Genomic DNA, 10,250 nt, shown 5'->3' with positions numbered 1-10,250 from the left:
AGACAGTAATGTATTCATTAAGGATATTGGCAACATCTTCCACCCCGATACTAAGGTTACATTTTTGATGTTTTCTGTGCCCTGCTGTTTGCTCAGTTGCCTCTTACTCGAATGTTTTGATGCAACATCTTTGGGTCCATTGTTATTTTGCTTGTCCATGTTCTTTCCTGTTCTCTCTTTGCTCTTCACCTCTGCTCCCAAACGCCTCCGGTGCAGTCAAAACACAAGGTGTCAGAAGCGGGATTTGAACCCACGCCTCCAATGGACAGTGCGATCTAAACGCAGCGCCTTAGACCGCTCGGCCATCCTGACCGCCTATTGGTTATCATTATTGCTAAGGAAATTATTCATTCTTTGTGAAAGTATTTGTGAGATTGTGGAAATGTCTGGAAGAGGAAAGACCAGCGGGAAAGCTCGGGCCAAGGCCAAGTCTCGCTCCTCCCGGACTGGACTGCAGTTCCCGGTGGGCCGTGTTCACAGGCTCCTGAGAAAGGGTAACTATGCTGAGCGTGTGGGTGCTGCAGCCCCGGTCTATCTGGCTGCTGTGCTCGAGTATCTGACCGCTGAAATTCTCGAGCTGGCCGGTAACGCGGCCCGGGACAACAAGAAGACCCAGATCATCCCCTGACACCTGCAGCTGGCCGTCCGCAACGACGAGGAGCTCAACAAGCTGCTGGGAGGGGTGACTATCGCTCAGGGCGGGGTGCTGCCGAATATCCAGGCCGTGCTGCTGCCCAAGAAAACCAGCGCTCAGAGCCCCCAGAAAAGGTAAAGCGGCCAAAATGTCATCTAATAAACCAAAGGCTCTTTTCAGAGCCACCCACAGTCTCTGTGAAAGGGCTGGTTACTGTCAGGAGGGAGTCAGTGATGGAGTTATTGTAACAGTGGATTGACCTGTTTCACATCTGTCCAGGTGTGTTTTCAGTTCCCTCTCTGGATTTCGCTCTGTTTCTCTGCTCACACATCTCCCCCTCTAGTTAAGTGAAGAAGTGAACTACAGGGTGTCAGAATCAACAATTTAATAAATCCCGCTGCCTTCGATTTGATAAATCCCGAGATTATCCCGGTACATTAACGGGAACTGGTTCGGAGCTGATGAATTAATTTAATAATGGAAGTGTCCGGGTTAATTCTCTGTTTTTCATTTGGACAGCTTGAATTGTGTTTTTTTTTCTCTCCGGTGATCTGAGCGCCGCTTCTCAATGAGAATCTGCTCCCAGAACAGAGTAAATGCAGGAAGAAAGAAGCCATTCTCGGGCTGTGTGTTTCTTTCCTAACCTGATCTGTTGAGACCGCACTGTTCCCAGAGGACGGAATCAGTGAGAGTTGTGCACACACAGGAGCTGAGTCCACTGCAGCGCTTTAATATGTGCCTTCTCCCCGGCCCTCCCTATTCTCCGGACACAACGCTGTTTGTTCCCCCGGCGGCGGGGTAGAGTCGGGGATTCTCTCCCCGCAGTGTCAGTGGCTGCAGCCCCGGAGAACTGGCGGTTTCAGTCAGAGTGACCGAGCTACCTTACAGGACTCTCCCCCTGAATTTGTGAACTGAGACTACACCGAACACATCCCCAGTTGGAGTGAGGGCCGGACATCCTTCTGTTTTATTACAGAGAGTGGGGAAAGGGTTGGGTGGAGGGGAGTCACCAGGGATCCTGGATTTGCTCCAAATCATTTCCATGTGGAATCTGCAGGCGGGGCCGGGACAGGGATCATTTGATCAGGGGATCAGCTCTTTCCTGAGAGATGTGGGTGGCTCTGAGAAGAGCCTTTGTGTTCAGATGTTTACAAGTTTCCCGCGCTCTTTCACTTCTTTCCAGACCATGCTTTCTGAGCCTTCGCTGCTTTCGGCTTGACCTTGCTCTTCCATGTCTGCACTTCCTTCAGCGCCTTTCCGCCCGCCGCACTCTTGCCTTTTTTGACCTTCTTCGCAGGAGACTTTTTCTGAAGCACTGCTTTCTTCACCGCCTTAATTGGCGTTGCCGCCGCCTTGCTGCTCGTTTTCTTGGCTGTTACTTTCTTTGTTGTCACTTTCTTGGCTGCTGGTTTCTTCACCAATGATTTCTTGTCTGCTGGTTTCGAACGAAGGAGTTATTATCTGCTGGTTTCTTCACTAAAGATTTCTTGGCTGCTGATTTCTTCACTAAAGATTTCTTGTCTACTGGTGTCTTCACTAAAGATTTCTTCGCTGCTGGTTTCTTCACTAAAGATTTCTTGTCTGCTGGTTTCTTCACTAAAGATTTCTTGGCTGCTGGTTTCTTCAAGAAAGATTTCTTGTCTGCTAGTTTCTTCATGAAAGATTTCTTGTCTGCTGGTTTCTTCACTAAAGATTTCTTATCTGCTGGTTTCTTCACTAAAGATTTCTTGGCTGATGGTGTCTTCGCTAAAGATTTCTTGGTTGCTGGTTTCTTCACTAAAGATTTCTTGTCTGCTGGTTTCTTCACTAAAGATTTCTTGTCTGCTAGTTTCTTCACCTTCTTTCCCACTTTTCCCTGGGTTTTCCTTCTTGCTGATTTTGAAGGAGCCGGAGGCTCCCTGTCCCTTGCTCTGCACCAGGGAGCCTTTGTTCACATTCCTCTTGATACTTTGCTTGATCTGGGTCCTGAGCTTCTCCACATCGACACCGCTGCTACCCAGAGCCTTCTTTATGGCGGCCAGGGACATCCCGTTGCGATCGCTGAAAGCCGGCACAATCTTGAGGATCTGTTCGCCCAACGGGAGACCGGCTGGCTTGTTCCGGGGAGCCGCCTTCTTCTTCTTGGGGGTCTTGACTTGGGCGGCGGCGGCGGCTGGAGGAGCCGTTTGGGCTGCTGCACTATCGGACATGTCCGGGACTCTGCACAAATTCTCACTGTCAGTGTGAACTGGGTCCGAAATGAAGCCGGTGATGGTGGCACAGAGCAACTTCAAGGCAGAGAGAGGACGGGGCGGAGACAAGCTGCTGTCAGCTCTCGGCTCCTGCTGTCTCTCTGTGTTTCTCTCTCCTCACAAACTCTCCAATTCCTTTGAAATTCAGAGACTCCAGACTTCCAGACTAGATCTTTCCTGTCTCTCACTCCAGTATGTTTGCTGTTGAAAAGCTTTCACTCGGATTGAGGACTCCATTTTCCATTTAACCTGGTTTTATTGCTGCATTGACCGCCCTCTCTCACCCCTCGCTGACATGTTCTCTACTTTTCAACTGAAATCTTGAAATTAAAAAAAATGATCCCGAATTCCCACTTTGGGGCTGAGCAGGGAGCAGGGCGGTTCTTTGACTGGAAAATCATTTGATTTTACACAAGAATGACTCTGAAATCCGGCGATGAGAGCGGACCCACAAACACATTGGCTTCAGACTAACCCGCCCTCCCCTTTAATACAATCTCTCTTCCACAATATTCACATCTGCATATTCACAGGACAAACTGTTCCCTGAATGTAGAGTTCCCAGGACAGGTTTTCCCCTCCGCTCGGTCTGTGCTGCGGATTCTCGGGGGTGAGTTGTATTTTCTCAGCTCAGTCAGTGTTAAACAGTCTGGGGCCGGCGCTCCGAATATTGTCTGTTAACCAGAGTCCGATACAAGAGCCAATCACAGTTGTGACTTTTTTTATTCGTTCATCGGATTTGGGTGTGAGTCCAGAACCAGGGGTCATAATCTAAGGATACGGGGTAAACCTTTCAGGTTGTCCTTTCTCTCTCTGCCGACACCCACCCCCGGTCTCCTCTCTCCCTCTTAATCTCCTCTCTCTCTCTCCCTCTCTCTGACAGTTGCAGAGAGCGAGAACTCTCAGCTTTATGGTTAGTCTTTTTTAAAAAAATCGCAGCCGTCAGTTTCACAGCTGACAGGTGCTTTGAGCAGAGACAGCACTTCCGAAACTCGGACAAGCTCGGGTTTTTCTGGAGGGCTTTGAAATGAAATCAGAACTGCCGGAAAGCTCCGAACTTGTCCGAGGTTCTGAAACGTTGTCTCTGCTCTCAGGACCTGTCAGCTGTGAAACTGACGGCTGCGATTTGATTGAAAGTCAGACTGGTCTGGAAGAAGAAGCCAATGGGAAATTTCTCATCCCTGAAATTATCAGTCACGGACTGAACTGTTTTAACGTGGACACTGGTGTCCATGTACAGACATGTTGCCAACCCCTGTTCTTCACACAGACTTACCAATCACACACTGATCAACGCCAACAAATAATTTGACTTTTTTATTGAAGACTGACAATACTATATACAATTTACAGGAGAGTATTACAGGCACATCTTACCGGGGATCATCCCATCTCCCACTCTGTGTCACATACTGTATGACATCAATTCCTGAAGTGATGATGCACACACGAGTTACCAATTCCTTGAAACAAAGTGTCGGCATAAATGGGCCATTTTCTCATTGTCAGGATGTGACTGGTGGAGTGCCACAAGGATCAGTGCTTGGGGTTCAATTATTTACTATCTATATTAATGACATGGAGGAGGGGGCAGAGTGTAATATATCCAAATTTGCTGATGATACAAAAATAGGTAGGGCATGTTGTCATGAAGACATAAGGAATCTCCAAGGGGATATAGATAGGTTGAGTGAGTGGGCAAAATCTTGGCAGATGGAGTTTAATGTAGGAAAGTGTGAGGTCATACACTTTGGTAGGAAGAATCAAAATGCAGACTATTATATAAATAGACAGAGACTCCAAAAAAGAGGGATCTGGGTGTTCTTGTGATTGAAACACAAAAAGTTAGCATGCAGGTGCAGCAAGTAATTAAGAGGGCAAATGGAATTTTGGCCTTTATTGCTAGGGGGCTGGAGTTTAAAAATAGGGAAGTCTTGTTAAAGCTGTACAGGGTGTTGGTGAGGCCACACCTGGAGTGCTGTGTACAGTTTTGGTCCCCGTATTTAAGAAAGGATATATTGGCATTGTATACAGTCAAAAGAAATTCACTCGGCTGATTCCTGGGAGAAAGGGGTTGACTTATCAAGAATGGCTAACAAGTTAGGCCTTTATACATTAAAGTTTAGAAGAATAAGGGTGATCTTATTGAAATGTATAAGATTCTGAGGGGGCTTGACAGGGTAGATGTTTCCACTAGTGGGGGAATCTCAAACTAGGTGACATAGTTACAGAATAAGGGGACAGTCATTTAAAACTGAGATGCAAAGGAATTTCTTCTCTCAGAGGGTAGTGAATGTCTGGAATTCTCTACCCAGAGAGTTGTGGAGGCTAAATCACTGAAAGCATTTAAAGAGGAGGTAGATAGATTTTTGAAATATTGGGGAGTTGAGGGCTATGAGGAGCTGGCACGAAAGAGGAGTTGAGGTCTGGGGCAAATCATCCCTGATCTTATTAAATGGTGGGGCAGGCTTTGGGGACTGAATGGCCTACTCCTGCTCCTATTTCTTATGTTCTTATAAGGGGGCTACAAAGAGATGTAGATCGGTTAAGTGAGTGGGCAACAACCTGGCAAATGGAGTAAAATGTGGGAAAGTGGGAAATTGTCCACTTTGGCGGGAAGAATAAAAAAGAAGCATATTATCTAAATGGTGAGAGATTGCAGAGCCCTGAGATGCAGAGGGATCTGGGTGTCCTCGTGTATGAATCGCACAAGGTTAGTATGCAGGTACAGCACGTAATTAGGAAAGCGAATAGAATGCTCGTGTTTATCGCGAGGGGAATTGAATACAAAAGTAGGGAGGTTATGCTTCAGCTATACAGGGCATTGGTAAGACCACATCTGGAGTACTGTCTACAGAACTGGTCTCCTTATTTAAGGAAGGATGTGAATGCATTGGAGGCAGTTCAGAGAAGGTTTACTGGACAAATACCTGGAATGGTGGGCTGTCTTACAAGGAAAAATTGGACAGGCTTGGCTTGTATCCACCAGATTTTAGAAGAGTAAGAGGCAACTTGATTGAAACACATAAGATCCTGAGGGTCTTGACAGGGTGGATGTAGAAAGGATGTTTCCTCTTGTGGGAGAATCTAAAATTAGGGGTCACTGTTTAAAAATATGGGGTCGCCCATTTAAGACAGAGATGAGGAGAATTTTTTTCTCTTAGATGGTTGTGAGTCTTTGCAGTTCTCTTCCTCAAAACGCAGTGGAAGCAGAGTCTTTGAATATTTTTAAGGCAGATGTAGATAGATTCTTGATAAGCAAGGGGGTGGTCAGGGGTAGCTGGAAATGTGGGTCATCAGTTCAGCTATGAAATTATTGAATGGCAGAGCAGGCTGGAAGGGCCGAGTGGCCTACTCCTGCTCCTAATTCATATGTTCGTATGCTTGTATGTTTGTATAAAGCCCAAGATGCCATATATTTTACTACTACTCTCTCAATATGCCCTGCTACCTGCAAAGATCGATGCACATGCATCCCCAGGTCCCTCTGTCCCTGAACACTCTTTAGAACTGTGCCATTAAGGATACATTGCCTCTCCCTATTCCTTCTGTCAAAATGCATCACCTCACACTTAACAGTATTAAATTCCATCCGTCACCTCTCTGCTCATTCTGCTAGCCTATCTATGTCCTATTGCAGGCGGTTCATATCATCCTCACTGTTTGCCTCACCTCCAAGTTTGGTATTGTCAGCAAATTTTGAGATTCTGTTCCGTATTCCAAGATCCACATATTTTATACATAGCAAGAAAAGCAGTGATCCCAGCACTGACCCTTGGGGAACACCACTGTCGACCATCCCCTAGTCTGAAAAGAAACCATTTACTACAACTTGCTTGTTTCTGCCCTTAATCCAATTTTTTAACCAATTGGACACTGACCCTCCTATTCCATGAGCCTCAATTTTGTTAACCAGCCTTTTATGTGATACCTTATCAAATGCTTTCGTAAAATCCATAGAAACAACATCCACTGCATTTCCTTCATCAAACTTCTCTGCTCCTTCATCAAAAAATTCAATTAGATTAGTGAAGCATGATCTGCCTTTTACAAATCCATGCTGGATATCCTTAATTAACTCAAACCTCTCTAAATGTCCATTGATATTTTCCCTGATTATCATTTCTGAAACCTTACCCAGCATTGATGTTAAATTAACTGGCTTGGAGTTGCTTGGACTGTCCTTACACCCTTTCTTGAATAAGGGTGTCATTTGCCACTCTCCAATCCCCTTATCCAGGGAAGATTGGAAGATTATGGCAAGCCCTTCCTGGAGGAGTCTAGACATGCAAGGACTCAACTACCAGCAAGCGTAGAAAGCAAGACCCAGGCTCAGGGCCTTCAGTTTCCCCTGGAGGGGAGTCGGAGAGGCAGCGGACCCTGTGAGGAACCACAGTTCAGGAAAGATGAGAAGGTCATTATGAGGGGACAGAGGAGATTAAGTTCAAGGTTTCCCAGCTTATAAGCAAGTGCAGAGACAAGGAATGGTGCTGGGGCAAATAATAGGAAGCTGTGATCGGTTGGAAGGCAGGAGTGATTAAATGACAGAAGAGATGATGGTGCAAGGCAAAAGTCAGGGAAACAACAAGTAACATTTGGCCGGCACAGATACCAGGAGTGGAGTTTGAACACACACAGACATATATTCATTGGATTTTAAGTCCAACACCTTAACCACTCAGCCCTCCTGGTTCATTAACCCGTTGCTGAAAATGAAATTTAATGTGATCCGGGTGACATCTGGCCTTTTACAATATACAATTATGACTCCTCTCCCATGCTAAATTGGACCCTTCATTACTTTTGAACCTCAATTGGATCACCCCTCAGTCTAGGTTTCTCGAAGGTGTAGGGTTCCAACTCTTTTAGTCTAACTTGATAACGAAGATGTCTTACACTGGGAATTAGTTTAATGTCTCTCCTCTGTACCCTGTCAAAAGCCTCAATAGCACCCATCATGTGAGGAGACCAAGACTGGATACAGTATTCCAAGTGAGGCCTGACCAAGGTTTCATAAAAGGACAAATTCGGGACATCTCAGATACTGAAGGAGTCCGTGTCCAGAAGCAGCAAGACCTGGACAACATTCAGGCTTGGCCTGATAAGTGGCAAGTAACATTCACACCACATAAGTACCAGTCAATGACCATCTCCAACAAGAGAGAATGTAACCATCTCCCTTTGACGTTCAACAGCATTACCATCGCTGAATCCCCCCCACCATCAACATCCTGGGGGTAACCATAGACACAAGCTTAACTGGACCATTCATATAAATACTGTGGCACCAAAGGTAAAACAGACAGTGAGAATTCTGCAATGAATAATTCAGCTCTCGGTACGAGGTGAAATGCTCATTAGGAGAGCTGGAAAAATGGACTGGTCAGGTGTGCAGAAAAGTGGCAAATGGAATTCAACTTGGAGAAGTGTGAGGTGATGCCTTTGGTGAGGTCAAACACGGCAAAGGAATACACAATTAATGGGTGAATACTGAGAGGTCTAGAGGAAGTGAGGGACCTTGAAGTGAATGTCCACAGATCCCTGAAAGTAGCAGGACAGGTTGATAAGTTGGTTGAGAAGGCTTATGGAATCCTTTCCTTTATTAGCCGAGGTATAGAATATCAGAGCAGGGAGGTTATGCTGGAACTGTATCAATCATTAGTTAGGCCACAACTTGAGTTCTGTGTGCAGTTCTGGTCACCTCATTCCAGAAAGGATGCAATTGCACGAGAGAGGTTACAGAGGAGATTTACGAGGATGTTGCCAACTCTGGAAAAATGCAACGATGAGGAAAGATTGGATCGGCTGGGGTTGAATTGAGGAGGCTGAGGGGAGATTTGATTGAAATGCATAAAATTGTGAGGGGTCTGGATAGAGTGGATGGGAAGGGTCTATTTACCTTAGCAGGGAGGTCAATGACTAAGGGGCATAGATTTAAAGTGATTCGTTGAACGATTAGAGGGGAGTTGAGGAAACGTTTTTTCACCCAGAGGGTGCGAGGGGTCTGATACTCACTGCCTATAAGGGTAGTTGAGGCAGAAACCCTCAACTCATTTAAGAGGAGTCTGGATGTGCACCTCAAGTGCCTGAACCTGCAGGGCTACGGTCCAAATGCTGGACAATGGGATTCCGCTGGGTTGCCCGATATTTGGCCTTCCTGTGCTCTAAACTTTCTATGTTCAATGATTCTATGCAGAGACAATGGGCCGAATAGCCTCCTTCTGCACTGTAATAATTTTGTGATTTTTGACTCTCCAAAACTTGTCCACCATCTACAAGGCACAAGCCAGGATGAGTGCAGCTCCAACAATACTCTAGAAACTTGACACTGTTCAGGACAAGCAGCTGCCTTGATTGTCACCCCATTCACCACCTTAAACATTCACTCCCTTCACCACTGACGCACAGTGGCAGTAGTGTGTACCATCTACCAGATGCACTGCTGCAACTCACCAAGGCTCCTTCAAAAACACCTTCCAAACCGAAGAACTCAACCAGCTTGAAGGACAAGGGCTGCAGATTCATGGAAACACCACCATCTGCAAGTTCCCCTTCAAGTCACACACCATCTGATCTGCAACAATATCGCTGTTCATTCACTGATGTTGGGTCAAAATCCTGGATCTCCCTTCCTAACAGCACTGTGGGTGCACCTACACAACATGGAGTGCAGCAATTCAAGAAGGCAGCTCACCGCCATCTTGTCAAGGACAATTAGGGATGGGTAACAAATTCTGGCCTTGCCAGTGTCGCTCACATCCCATTAAAGAATATGCCCCATCTTATATGCAATTATCCTCTGAATGCAGCCCAACCCCCTATTTGCTCCAGCTATCACTTCACAGCATTGCTGCTGTACCTTTCGAGATCTGTGCACCAGAACATCCAGATCTCTGCTCAAAATTATTTTCCTTCTCCACCTGCTTTAATGTTTTTCCCTGAAGGGTGTATGAATGTTGAGCATTCGCCCTGTCCACATGAATAACACTGCACTTACCCAAATTAAACATCATTTACCAGTCATGAACCCAATCTCCCAACACATTAAGATCAGCCTGAAACAGTCGAGCATCGTCTACAGTCTGAACAGTCGCACAGATCTTCAAATCATCTGTAAATTTACAGATGGTGCCCCCTACACCTCCATCCAGATCATTAATAAAAATAATAAAGAGCAACAGACCCAACACCGATCCCTGTGGGACACCACTGGTAACTGGTCTCCAAACAGATCCAGATCCATCTGTAACTACTTTCTGCCTACATCGTGCCAGTCAGTTCCCAATCCAGATCTATATATTACCACTGATACCAGGGACTTTAATCTTATAGAGAAGCCTCTTGTGTGGAACCTTATCAAAATCTTTTGGCTGAGATCCGCTAAT

General features: G+C 45.9%; 1 non-coding gene across 1 annotated transcript; it reads right to left on the bottom strand.

Annotated features, from left to right (window-relative positions):
• Positions 1–229: 229 nt before the first annotated feature.
• trnal-uag (transfer RNA leucine (anticodon UAG)) lies at positions 230–312 on the bottom strand. Its single transcript has one exon. It is a non-coding gene; the product is annotated as a tRNA-Leu (tRNA).
• Between the last annotated feature and the right edge of the window lie 9,938 nt (positions 313–10,250).

This window comes from Heterodontus francisci, unplaced genomic scaffold (genome assembly GCF_036365525.1).
Source record: "Heterodontus francisci isolate sHetFra1 unplaced genomic scaffold, sHetFra1.hap1 HAP1_SCAFFOLD_43, whole genome shotgun sequence".
Taxonomy (NCBI): domain Eukaryota; kingdom Metazoa; phylum Chordata; class Chondrichthyes; order Heterodontiformes; family Heterodontidae; genus Heterodontus; species Heterodontus francisci.
Note: the sequence above shows the minus strand (reverse complement) of the source record. Positions and strands in the feature narration are given on the sequence as shown.